Consider the following 10,802-nt stretch of genomic DNA (forward strand, 5'->3'; position numbering starts at 1 on the left):
TCATTTAGCCACTCGTCTGCAACCGCCTGTTTGAAGATAGATAAAGCTCATGAGTTTGGTATTACATGACATATTTTATGTCGCAGAACAAAACATTAAAGTCTGTTAGGCTTGTGTTAACCACAGACCTTATTTTAGGCATCTAACCATTAGGCATTCAAAAAAAATCATTGACTTTGAGATGAGAGACCCAGGAGTGCGAGAATGCTAACTAATTTTCAGGTTTTAGGACTCATTCCTGGTACACTCTAAATCATGGCATATTAAAAATATATAATTTAATCTTTGCTTTGTTGCCTTTGAAGGAAGATAGCACATTATTCTTCCAACAAATAAAGAAAACTAAAGGTTTTTTTTTTTTAGTTTTTGAGGCTTAGTATCCTTACTAGCTAATATTAGCCATCATAATCATTTGGTCTGGTATGACCAGTTGCTTCTCATACCATAATTTAAACCATTTCCTGACATGTTAAAAACTTAACAATTTTTTTACAAGATTGTTAGAAAAAAATCTGCAGATAAAGTTGCAGCATTAAAGAGAAACGACACCCATTTTCAAAATTAATTTCAGTTCTATGCTGCACCAAGAGTTTCTCTCTCAAAGGTCCAAAGACAAAGCCATGTCAGCTACGTCACCTCACTCAACATGATAACAACAACAAATACACAGCTGGTCCGGTGGGGTAACAGCTAATACTGGGCACGTGTGAGCTGTGTTGCTATGGATACATGCACTAGTCCATTTGAAAGCAAGGCCAACTGACCAAACTCAATCAAACACGGACTGAACATATCAAATCTGACCAAACATCTCCAAACAATTCAAACAGGGACAGACAAGCATGGCACGCCAAACAAACATCTGTGTTTGCTGGAGAATGTTTCATTAGCGTGCCATGAGCTTGAGACAGTCCGAAAACATAAATAACTCTCTCTCAAATCCAAAAAGTAAACAGCTAAAACTCAAATACCTGATGTCATCCAGCTTTAATATTTTTAGACACAAGGCTTTAGGTTGTGTCTGGGAATGCAACAATGCATAGGTGGAGATTTTGGGAGGGGACGCAGGTAGCAGAGGACTTTTATTTGACAACATTAAAGACATTTACCCCATGAATTGATGCAGAAAAGGCACAAACTGGTGCAATTAACTTTGATTTTCTCCCTCTGCGCCCTTGCTACAGTGAGTTGACAATAGCTTCATTGTGCATGGTAGTGTAAGGTTAAAAGGACGCATCGATGCTGCCCGCCAAAGCCTGTTTTAATATTTTTCTATACCCTGTACAGGCCAGCACTGTGCTAAGTTTGGGAACTTGTGGTCATTCATCATTTTGATCACTAAAATATGTATAAGCAAGCGCTCAAGGTCAAGATCAAGGTGCTCCTCTTGCACATTTGTAACACTCAAAATATTTAATAAGACCTCTTCTTGTTTAGTGAATTTCAAATGTAACTTTTGAAATCTGTAAAAACCATTCACATCCTGGCCTCCCCTTTCCCCCCCAGCAATATGTTCAAAGAAAATATGCAAATGCACAACAGAGCCCAGTGTTCAGACTAATTTGCAACACAATTTTTTTCACCATTCCTTTTGATTATTATTACCTGTCTGAGTATGAATATCATTTCCATATTTTTCACCAGACAGCCTGCTAATAAGGAAATACAAAGGAGAGATTGCCAGTGTGTGAGCACCGTGTTTTGTCATTATTAGGTGGCCTTGAATTGATGTTGTTTCATTTGTTGAATAATAAAACCAGATAGTCCAGTGCCCCATTAAAGGATCAAATAAATTGCAAGCAAACCAGACTGTACAAAGCAAACAGCCACCGCCTGCAGCTTGTATATTGTAGGTACAATGCTGCAGATTGGCAATCAAAAAGCTCTGAAAATAAAAAGCACAGAAACAAATTTTGATCCCTGCCAAAGCTATAATCCTGATCGGGATGTAGTGAGAGGCGTAGCTTGGGTTGTGCAATTGCAGAGAGTGAAATCCTCGGTATTAGGGAGCAGATGGCTCAGGTATATTGATATGAGCGGCTGCCGTTACTTACGTTGATTAAAATGTGGAGAAGAGATGGCTTATGTAACAGAGTTATATAAACAACTATATGATTAAGTGAAGATCACTTCCAGAATACCTCTTCACAGATTCTGTTATCTTAAACTCCTCAATCTAGCAATGAGAAAGCGGCGTAGATTAATGTGGCAGCATCAGAAAACAGAGAAATGAGGACACAAATGTTCTATCTTTTCTCGCTCTGCACAATTATCCTGTTGCTCATACTAATGTATTTACTTGTTGTGTTGCCCTGGAAGAATATGTCTCTGCTGAGAAAGAGGGGGGCTTTGTTCGCTGCATATAGATGGCTGCCACTTTGACGAGTGCTATTCTGTCAAGTGTCGGCTTTTGAATACAGAGGTAAAACTCAGTGTCTGTATTTTCTGTCCTGTGCATCACATTCACAACGGCGTGCAAAACAGCAAGCCGCCGCCCCTCCAACAAACAGCTTGACTTTGATAGTCTTCATATCTCCCTGGAAGTGTCCTCGAATTTCAGACTTGTCAAAGTTGTTTTGTCTTCATAATCCTCTTTGTACAACATGGCCCCGTTCCATTCCCACTGCCTTGTCATCCTCTCTCTAAGAAAACAATGCTGACAGCGACAATGTCTTTTCATTGCACTAAATATTGTGCTCTGGTGTCAATACCGAGAACTGTCCCAGTTTTGGGGAAGTAATTGCCTGCTGCGATATGAGACCGGCGACCAGTTTGGCCTCAGTTGGTCGCAGGTAGAGAGGCTCAGCGTGCGGGCCGCCACACAAGCCAGCATATGGCCCTGACATACATGAACGGCTGCCAATGGGGTCAGATGTGTTGAGAGCGTGGGGAGACCTTCGTCAAGGTCACGAGCGAAGCAGCCAATATCTGCTGAGCTGTAGGAAACAACTCTTGTCCAATATGGGCAGTTTATCAGGTATTGACCTCATAATCATCACCATTTTTCATAGACATTCCGCATCACGTATCCAAGTCCCTTCACGTCTATGATGATTAATACTAGGAAGACTGAGCTGCTCACAGAGAAACCATGCCATCCATTAAAGCACTTAAGCATTCCAAAAAAAGCACCCCTGAATTGTTTATTTAGTCACAGCCGAGGCGAAAGCAAACTTTAGATGGTTTTGATGGTCTAGTGAAATATTAAAATTGCCTTTGCATTAGACGCTTTAGCTCGTTCGTTAGTTTGTCTCAGTGCTATTTGGCGAACGCTCACGAGCGCGAGCAGCTAAATAATTAACACGTTCTTAAAAGATACGCAGGGGTGAATGAGTGGAAGAGGGGGAGAGTGGGAGAGGGAGAGAGAAATGCCTCTCCACGCTCAGTTGTTTGCCAGGTAAGCATTTTTACATGTGGGCGGAGGAGAGAAAATAGAGATCACACAGGCAGAGTTATGGTAATGTTCTGCTCCGGGTTCCTGTGCGCAAGCTTTTTACAGCAACCCGTATCAGCCTGATATGTTAATAGGCACAATGGGATTTGGGTTTGATTAAATGTCAATGCCTGGAGGAGGGAGAGGAGAAAAAAGCTAGTGTGGAAAGAGAAAAAAAAGTCAATTTCTCAGAATAAGAGATGCAGGCTGTTCTGCGCTCAGTGGGTCCTTGGCCACTCAAGGAGGACATTGGTTAGTCACACAATATAGGACAGCTAAGGTTGTGGGTAGTCCCAGAGGATCAGGCCATGACATGTTTGTGATTTACTCCATAACAGCAAGAAGTAGAAGTGGTTGGAGGGCCTCTCTGTCCTTCTCCAGAAGGTGAGTCGTGAGAGTGGGCGATTTGAGAGGGGTCCTTTACTTCAATCGCAGATGAGCGTACATGAGTAGAGCGTATAAGCCTATTACAAGGGTTCCTTGCATTACCAAATTAACCAAAAATGTTATCAGAAGAGCCGGGGATAAGATTTAATTTGCAGCAGCGTGTCCGCTTGTGCAAATTCATTTGCAAGGCAGTCCGGCAGATACACCTTTCATGATTGTCCGCTTTAAATTCTGGCTTATCTACAATGAGATAAAGTCAGCATTTACATTCAGAGGAGATTTATAATTGTAAATGAGCGCATGAGTCAGAAAATGAACTTTAGAAGTAAACTGGGTAGGTGCGCTAATGATCATTATGGTAATGGAGGAGGATGAATGGCGAGGAAAGTGAGTGAGGGGGGGAAACAGGAAAGAGATGCAGACAGATGAGGGTGAAGCAGAGGGGAAAATACAAAAATAAGAAGAGGAGAGAGCATGGTCGCAGTCAATAGAAAAGGCTCATTCTCAGGGAAAGGCTATACCTCCTGCTGGTTTGACCCAGTCTTTGTGTCCTAAATTGGGGTCCATCTTATGTCACAGTGAGGCTGAACCCCGGGGTGGATCTCTGGAGACGTGGCTGTTATGCTGCTGTGGCGTTTCTCATAGAAAGCGGCTGGGGGAGGCTGAATCCACAGTTCATCACACTCTCTTGGAAGACAGAGGAGTAAAATAGGTGCCTCCCTCCAATGAGAGTGATGAGACGCCTGTGTTTTTTTTTCTCTTCGCCTTCTTTTTCTTTTATGCCAGGGGCTGAATTCATCAGCTTTCTACTCCCGTCTTGGATCACTGACCAGGTCCTTCATGTGACCATCTCATTCATTTTAATCGTCTTTCATATTCAGAGACACTTGATGAATTATGTTCTTCTGATTAATTCATATCAGGTCTTTTATAATCAGTCTTCATAAGAATCTTTTAAATTCAATTTCACATATTAGAACCATTATTATTTTTGTTGTCAGCACATTCATTTGAAATTATAAGCTGGCATCGTGACCTCTTTTGAATACTGGTTTGGACTGGTTGATTTTCGGACTGTCTTTATCTCTCTTTCTCTTGCACCCTCCACAGCGAGGGTCAGCCACAGTCCAACACATGCACAATGGATGAAAATGAGAAAATCCTTGGCAATAAACACCATTGTGATGTCATCATATATTTTTAAAGGGTGGTAGAGAAGTGAGAAGTGTGGGATAACACCCGATGGAGTCTATAGACACTGGTGGTGGTGATAAATGAGGAGGATGCAGAGATCTGGATGGTAAGAAGAGGATGGACTCAGACCTGGGCATTGAAATCAACTAGAGGTGAATGTGTAGGAGGAGGGTCGTGACAGCTGACAGCAAAGATATGATTGGCTGATATCAGCTGATAGATAAGCAGAAGGAGAGAACAAGTGGCATAGATAGTCTTCCTAACAACACTTAACGCAGGCGTCATTCAACCACATACAAAGGGATTCACGCTGAGGGACACCACAGCAGGGCGGACACTAAATGCCAAGAGGGTGTAATCCAGGGTCTTGAAAGCCATGATCTCGCTGCGCCACCCTCCAGTGTCTGATCCGCAAGCTTTCTAAACACAGTGTAATTATACATCCATCAACACATGTGGTGCCGTGTCCCCCTAACTCATCACAGCCTCTCCTCCTGCAAACAGAGAGTGGAGACAGACAAGCGTGACTAATATGTGTGCCCTGTAGAGGGCAATATTGTCTGCTGCGTTAGGGGGAGTACTTTGAAAGGGCTGTTTAAATGTCTTCATGTTTCCACTGTATGATAATGAGATCTCTATACTTGTTCAATGATTTAATACGGTGATGAATGAGCAGCATATAGGTTGTGTGACAGGAGGTTAATCTTGCTGCGGAAAAGTCAGCCAGTTACAGTGAAAGTAATTTAACACATGCCCCAAACAGAGGGGGTGCTTTATGGTTTGTTGTGGCTGAAATACAGAAGGAGACGTCTTTACTGGCGTGCATATCATTTAATATGACAGTGTAACAAATGATCAGGTGCACTTTTCCGGATTTCTTTGCAGAAGGTGTCTCCGCTGTCCCTCAACTCAGTGTGAAAGCAGTTTGAACAAGTATGATCAGAGTGGTAGCAGTAGGGTCACATTTGGCTGTAACCGCACCTTGAGAGCTGCAGGTTATTGGCTTCCTTATTTAATCTGACAGATTTAATATAAAACAGGTGATGCTTGTGCTTTTCTCAATGGCCGTGGCTTGTGGGCCCTTATTCGGGATTGGCAGAAGCACATGACTCCAGTCCTCACCGTCCAGGTCGGGACAAAGCTACTCTTTTACCTCCAGGGCCCGCTACACAACGGCTCATGTGTGAGCATGGAAAAAGAGTGGAAATCAAACCTCCTCTGTAAATACATGAAAGGTCAGCGATGACGTCAGAGTCCGGGGACAGCCTCCTCCGTGATTTTGCGGCCCATCGCCGGCGCCTGATTCGTTGTAGCTCTTTATATTTTGCACTCTCTGCTCCCTGACCATGATCCCAATATAAACACACTGGCACACTTCTGTCATAGAATTGTGTTTGGTGTATCGCCCACTGCTCATGAGCCTGTCTACTGTGCTGCTGTGTGTTGCAGGCAGCTACAAAAGGAAGAATCGTTTTTGCTGACTCGTACGAAAACTTGAAAACAAACTTATTCTGGGATTCCCTTTGATGTAGTTTACCATGAACTGTAGTTTCTCATGACTTTTTTTTTTCATTTTTCATGCTGTGCTCTTCTCCCACTACCCCTGAGCCCTCCAGGCCTTGGCCCAAGACTCTCCCACTTCCTTTTTCTTGTATTATGACTGACTGCAAAGGAGTGTGTGCGCCCATCTACCATGCATGGCCTTATTGTTCGCCCATGACCCTGAACTGTACTGTATATGCAGCTTTTTGAGAGTGCGCCTTGTTGTCTTGCCAGGCATTTTATATCTCTGTTCCTGTTCCTTTTCAACATTTATTTTCCTTCCCTTTGCAAACAAGTGTTTGTTTTACACGCAGGTTGTCTGATTGCGCCTTGGATAGGCATGGTTTGAAACTCAATCCATTTCCTCTATTATCCATGGCTTTGTGTGTGAAGATTGATGCCACATTCCTGAGCGGTAGTTTTGTTATTATTGTTATCATTAACGCAATCACATGTGGAGGATAAGGCAGCAAGACTTAAACTCCTTCAAAAAGGAGAATTGAATTGGGTTCTGTAAGTGTCCAGATGATGTGGACTTGACATTATTTATTCTGAGGGGCAGATCTAACAGCAGTGCAGTCTGGGAGGCAGCCAGCGCCTCCTGGAGAGGTACTGTAAGCACAACTTTCCCTTCTCCACAGTGCCTGTTTTTGGAAAGGCTTTTACATGTGGCCCACATCTGCATCCAGAGCGAACTGCTTCACTGACACCCATTTATACAGGAACAAATGTCAGTGTTAGTGTCTTATGTGTGCAAACTGTTGACAATAAATCATCTGATGTGCAGTTTTTCCCCTCCTTGGTAATAAAGCGTTTAAAAATATGGCTGTAGTCCCGCCTGTCACGACAGAAGTAAGATGAATGTAGGTTCGGCATTGTGCGCATACAGAGATGCCGGTGTACAAGAGGGAGGCAGACAGTGAGAGACAGCTCACATGTAAATATGGAGATGCAACTTTGCCAGATGTTCTTGATTGGGTTTTCAACTCACCTGAGTATACGTGACTAAAGTCATCTCGCAGGACCGAAAGCTCTTAACTTTCAGTCAAACAAAGAATCCTTTTTTCTTGGAAAGCAGACTGAAGAAAAGAGGGATTGTTTGTATCTGTTAAAGCCTCCTGCAATTAACCTGGTACAACAGACCGCCAAAGTCTGACATGCTGTTGTAGCTGCAGTACTCTCCAGAGGCACTTTTTTGTTCCAGGACTCAATGTGCACCACACATTACACATTATACCTGCATACCATAACCAGCCATGTGAAGGTCAACTTTGGTTTTACAGTATTAGATCACACTGCTTGAACCCCTAGACTGTATAAAATAATGTAAAACAAAATAATGACGTGGCTACAATGACATCACCCATTGGTTTGTGGACTGCAGTTTTAAGCCTCAAATTTCAGACATGTATAACTGCAGACACACTCTGTTAACGTACACGACACACCCCTACAAACTGCACCCACCACTAGAACAAGACAAACCCACCAACGCGACAGTCATCTGAACCCTGCCACATGCAACATTATGGTGAATAAATATGAGGCAAACATAGCATTTATACACTTTATAGTTCATACCATGTGAAGACATTGTTCACGTATAAGAAAAAAAATATAGTCATTACTGCCTCTAACCTTAACTCTCCATCCATCCATCCATCCATCCATCCATCCATTTTCAACCGCTTATCAGAGACTGGGTCGAAGGGGCAACAGGCTGAGCAAAGTACTCCAGATGTCCCTCTCCCCAGCAACGCTCACCAGCTCCTCCTGGGGGACCCCAAGCCGTTCCCAGGCCAGACGAGATATATAATCCCTCCAGCATGTTCTGGGTCTGCCCCAGGGCTTCCTACCAGTTGGACGTGCCCGAACACCTCTAACAGGAGGCGCCCAGGAGGCATCCTGATCAAATGCCCGAACCACCTCAACTGACCCCTTTCAATGGGAAGGAGCAGCGGCTCTACTCTGAGCTCCCTCTGGCTCTCTTTAAACTAACATTTCATAGCTAGCCAAACACTAGCTTAGCATTTTCTTTAAGCCTTCTGCTTTTGTGTCAAGGGGCAAAGGGGGCTGATCATGGACTTTTATGTAGGTATGGTGGGCAAGATGTGTAGCTAGTGGGCGGGTCATATAGCTGTTCCAGTCACAACTATAACTCCTCATCAAGTGGGGGCACCATTGTTGAGGACATTTCGGCTGTCGCCATTTTGTTTTTTGGATCCATAAGTGACCATATTTGGACAAGAGTAGTCTCTATATACAGACTCTACATCTGTAGGCAAACCCCAGAGATCTTGCTATTATGATATTTACTTACTATATATAAATGGAAGTCGGAAACAGAATTCGCCTCCTCCACCCAAATCAAACTGGAATGCCAAAAAATTGGGAGTCTGCCCCCAGAGGCTGTGTCACCGTCTGCCGGAAGTCAGACGCCGAATACAGCCGACGGGTTCCGAGAATGGGACAAGAGGGTAGAGCTGTGTATGAACAAGGGGTGGATCTGACTCAAGGAAGCAGCGACACCTCGCAGACAGCCTGACACTATAATATGTCTAACTCTAAGCCTTAAGAAAATGTAAGCGGGTGAGTTATATGAAAATTCATCTCCCGCACAGTTAAGAATGTTGAAATGAGACTTCTTTTGTACGAGGCTGTAAACATGTTTATTTCTGCTGTAAAGTTGAGCATTCTAACATGGTGGTCTATGGGGACTGACTTCTTGAGCCAGCCTCTAGTGGCCATTCAAAGTACTGCAGATTTTGAAACTTAAGCGCCAGCTTCATTTTCAGCACCGGAGGTTGCCACTTGTTCACACCTCAATAAAACAGTCAAATAAGAAAACCATTCAACTTAATTCTTTGCATTTTGACAGGTTTTAAGACAACCTTTTTTTCCATGCTTCCCGTGAGCACAACACATGCACAAAAACATTCAACAAATCTTAAGTGATCCATTAGTGGTCATGGATAGATCAATATTGTGTTTTCTAGTTTCAACATCTGACTGGTCTTGAGCGCCAATCTGACTGCATGCTATGAGATTTCAGTCAATTTCAGTCAAGTGGTTGGGTGGGTTGGTCACAGGAGAGCCAGTTGGTAATGAATGGTTATTATAAATCAAATGTCTAAGATTTGTCAGAGGTTTGTTTTAAAAGCACGGAGGCCTAAAATAACTCAATAATTATATGAGTCACCTTGCCACTCAGGAAAAGCTTATTTTTTTCTCCACCAAAGTACCCACTCCATCTTTGCGAAAACACATTCACAGTGTGGCTATGTACATGTAATATTTTTGGATCGTGAGGGGAAAAAAACCCCACTCCCTGTCAGATTTTATGTTTTGTTCATCTGCCAAAGTAAAGGTTTGACAAGAAGGAACACAGTCATTACCACTGGCAACCATAACTTTTCACCTCGGTGCTGACGGCTTCCCTGACTCCATCACTGCTATCTGATTCCCATCCAACCATAGTGGGACAGGCGGCACAGACATTGCACATAAACAAACAGGTGAGCGAGTAAAAAAATACAATTAAACCCAAATATACAGCACATGCACACACACACACACACACACACACACATATATATATATACCACAAACAAATGCAGAGACACATTCAAACTCTGTCTGCCTGCCTCTCTGTCTCTCTCTTTCCCTCTCCTCAAGTGTATATGGTCTCTTTGACACAGTCTGCCAGTCTGCTGCCATGCAGCGCCACATTTAGCTCTGCAAAAAGAGCCAGACTGCAGCTGAGCAGAGCACAGTGAGGAGGTTATTAATGGCCTTCCTTATTTTAAACGACAGTCTGAAAACACTGGTGGCACCATGCAGACCCTGCGAGCTGCAAGCTTGTCTTTCATCCCATCTGTCTTCACGGCACTCAGTCTCCTTGGTCCTAATGGGCCTGTGGCTGTCGCTCTGTCAGCTTGCTCCTAATGCACCCTTGTCTGTCTGGTGGGTCGTAGAAGAAGACACACAACAATCTATCAGCATCAACTGATGAGTTGCACCTTTTCTTTAATTATTTGAAGTCATGCAGCATTTTTTTAACTACGTTTCCAACAATGTTTTAAAACTGCTGCTATGAAACTTTTTTTTACATGAAACTTTGATTTTTGTATTATTTTTATAAACTCTAAAAGTTAGGAAAAGATTAGACACACTGCAGACGGTATCCCAATGTCACGCTCATGAAGGTGTCAGTGAATCAAAACTTCACGCTGTTTTCCCTACCCTT

Source organism: Epinephelus lanceolatus, chromosome 20 (assembly GCF_041903045.1).
Source record: "Epinephelus lanceolatus isolate andai-2023 chromosome 20, ASM4190304v1, whole genome shotgun sequence".
NCBI lineage: Eukaryota > Metazoa > Chordata > Actinopteri > Perciformes > Serranidae > Epinephelus > Epinephelus lanceolatus.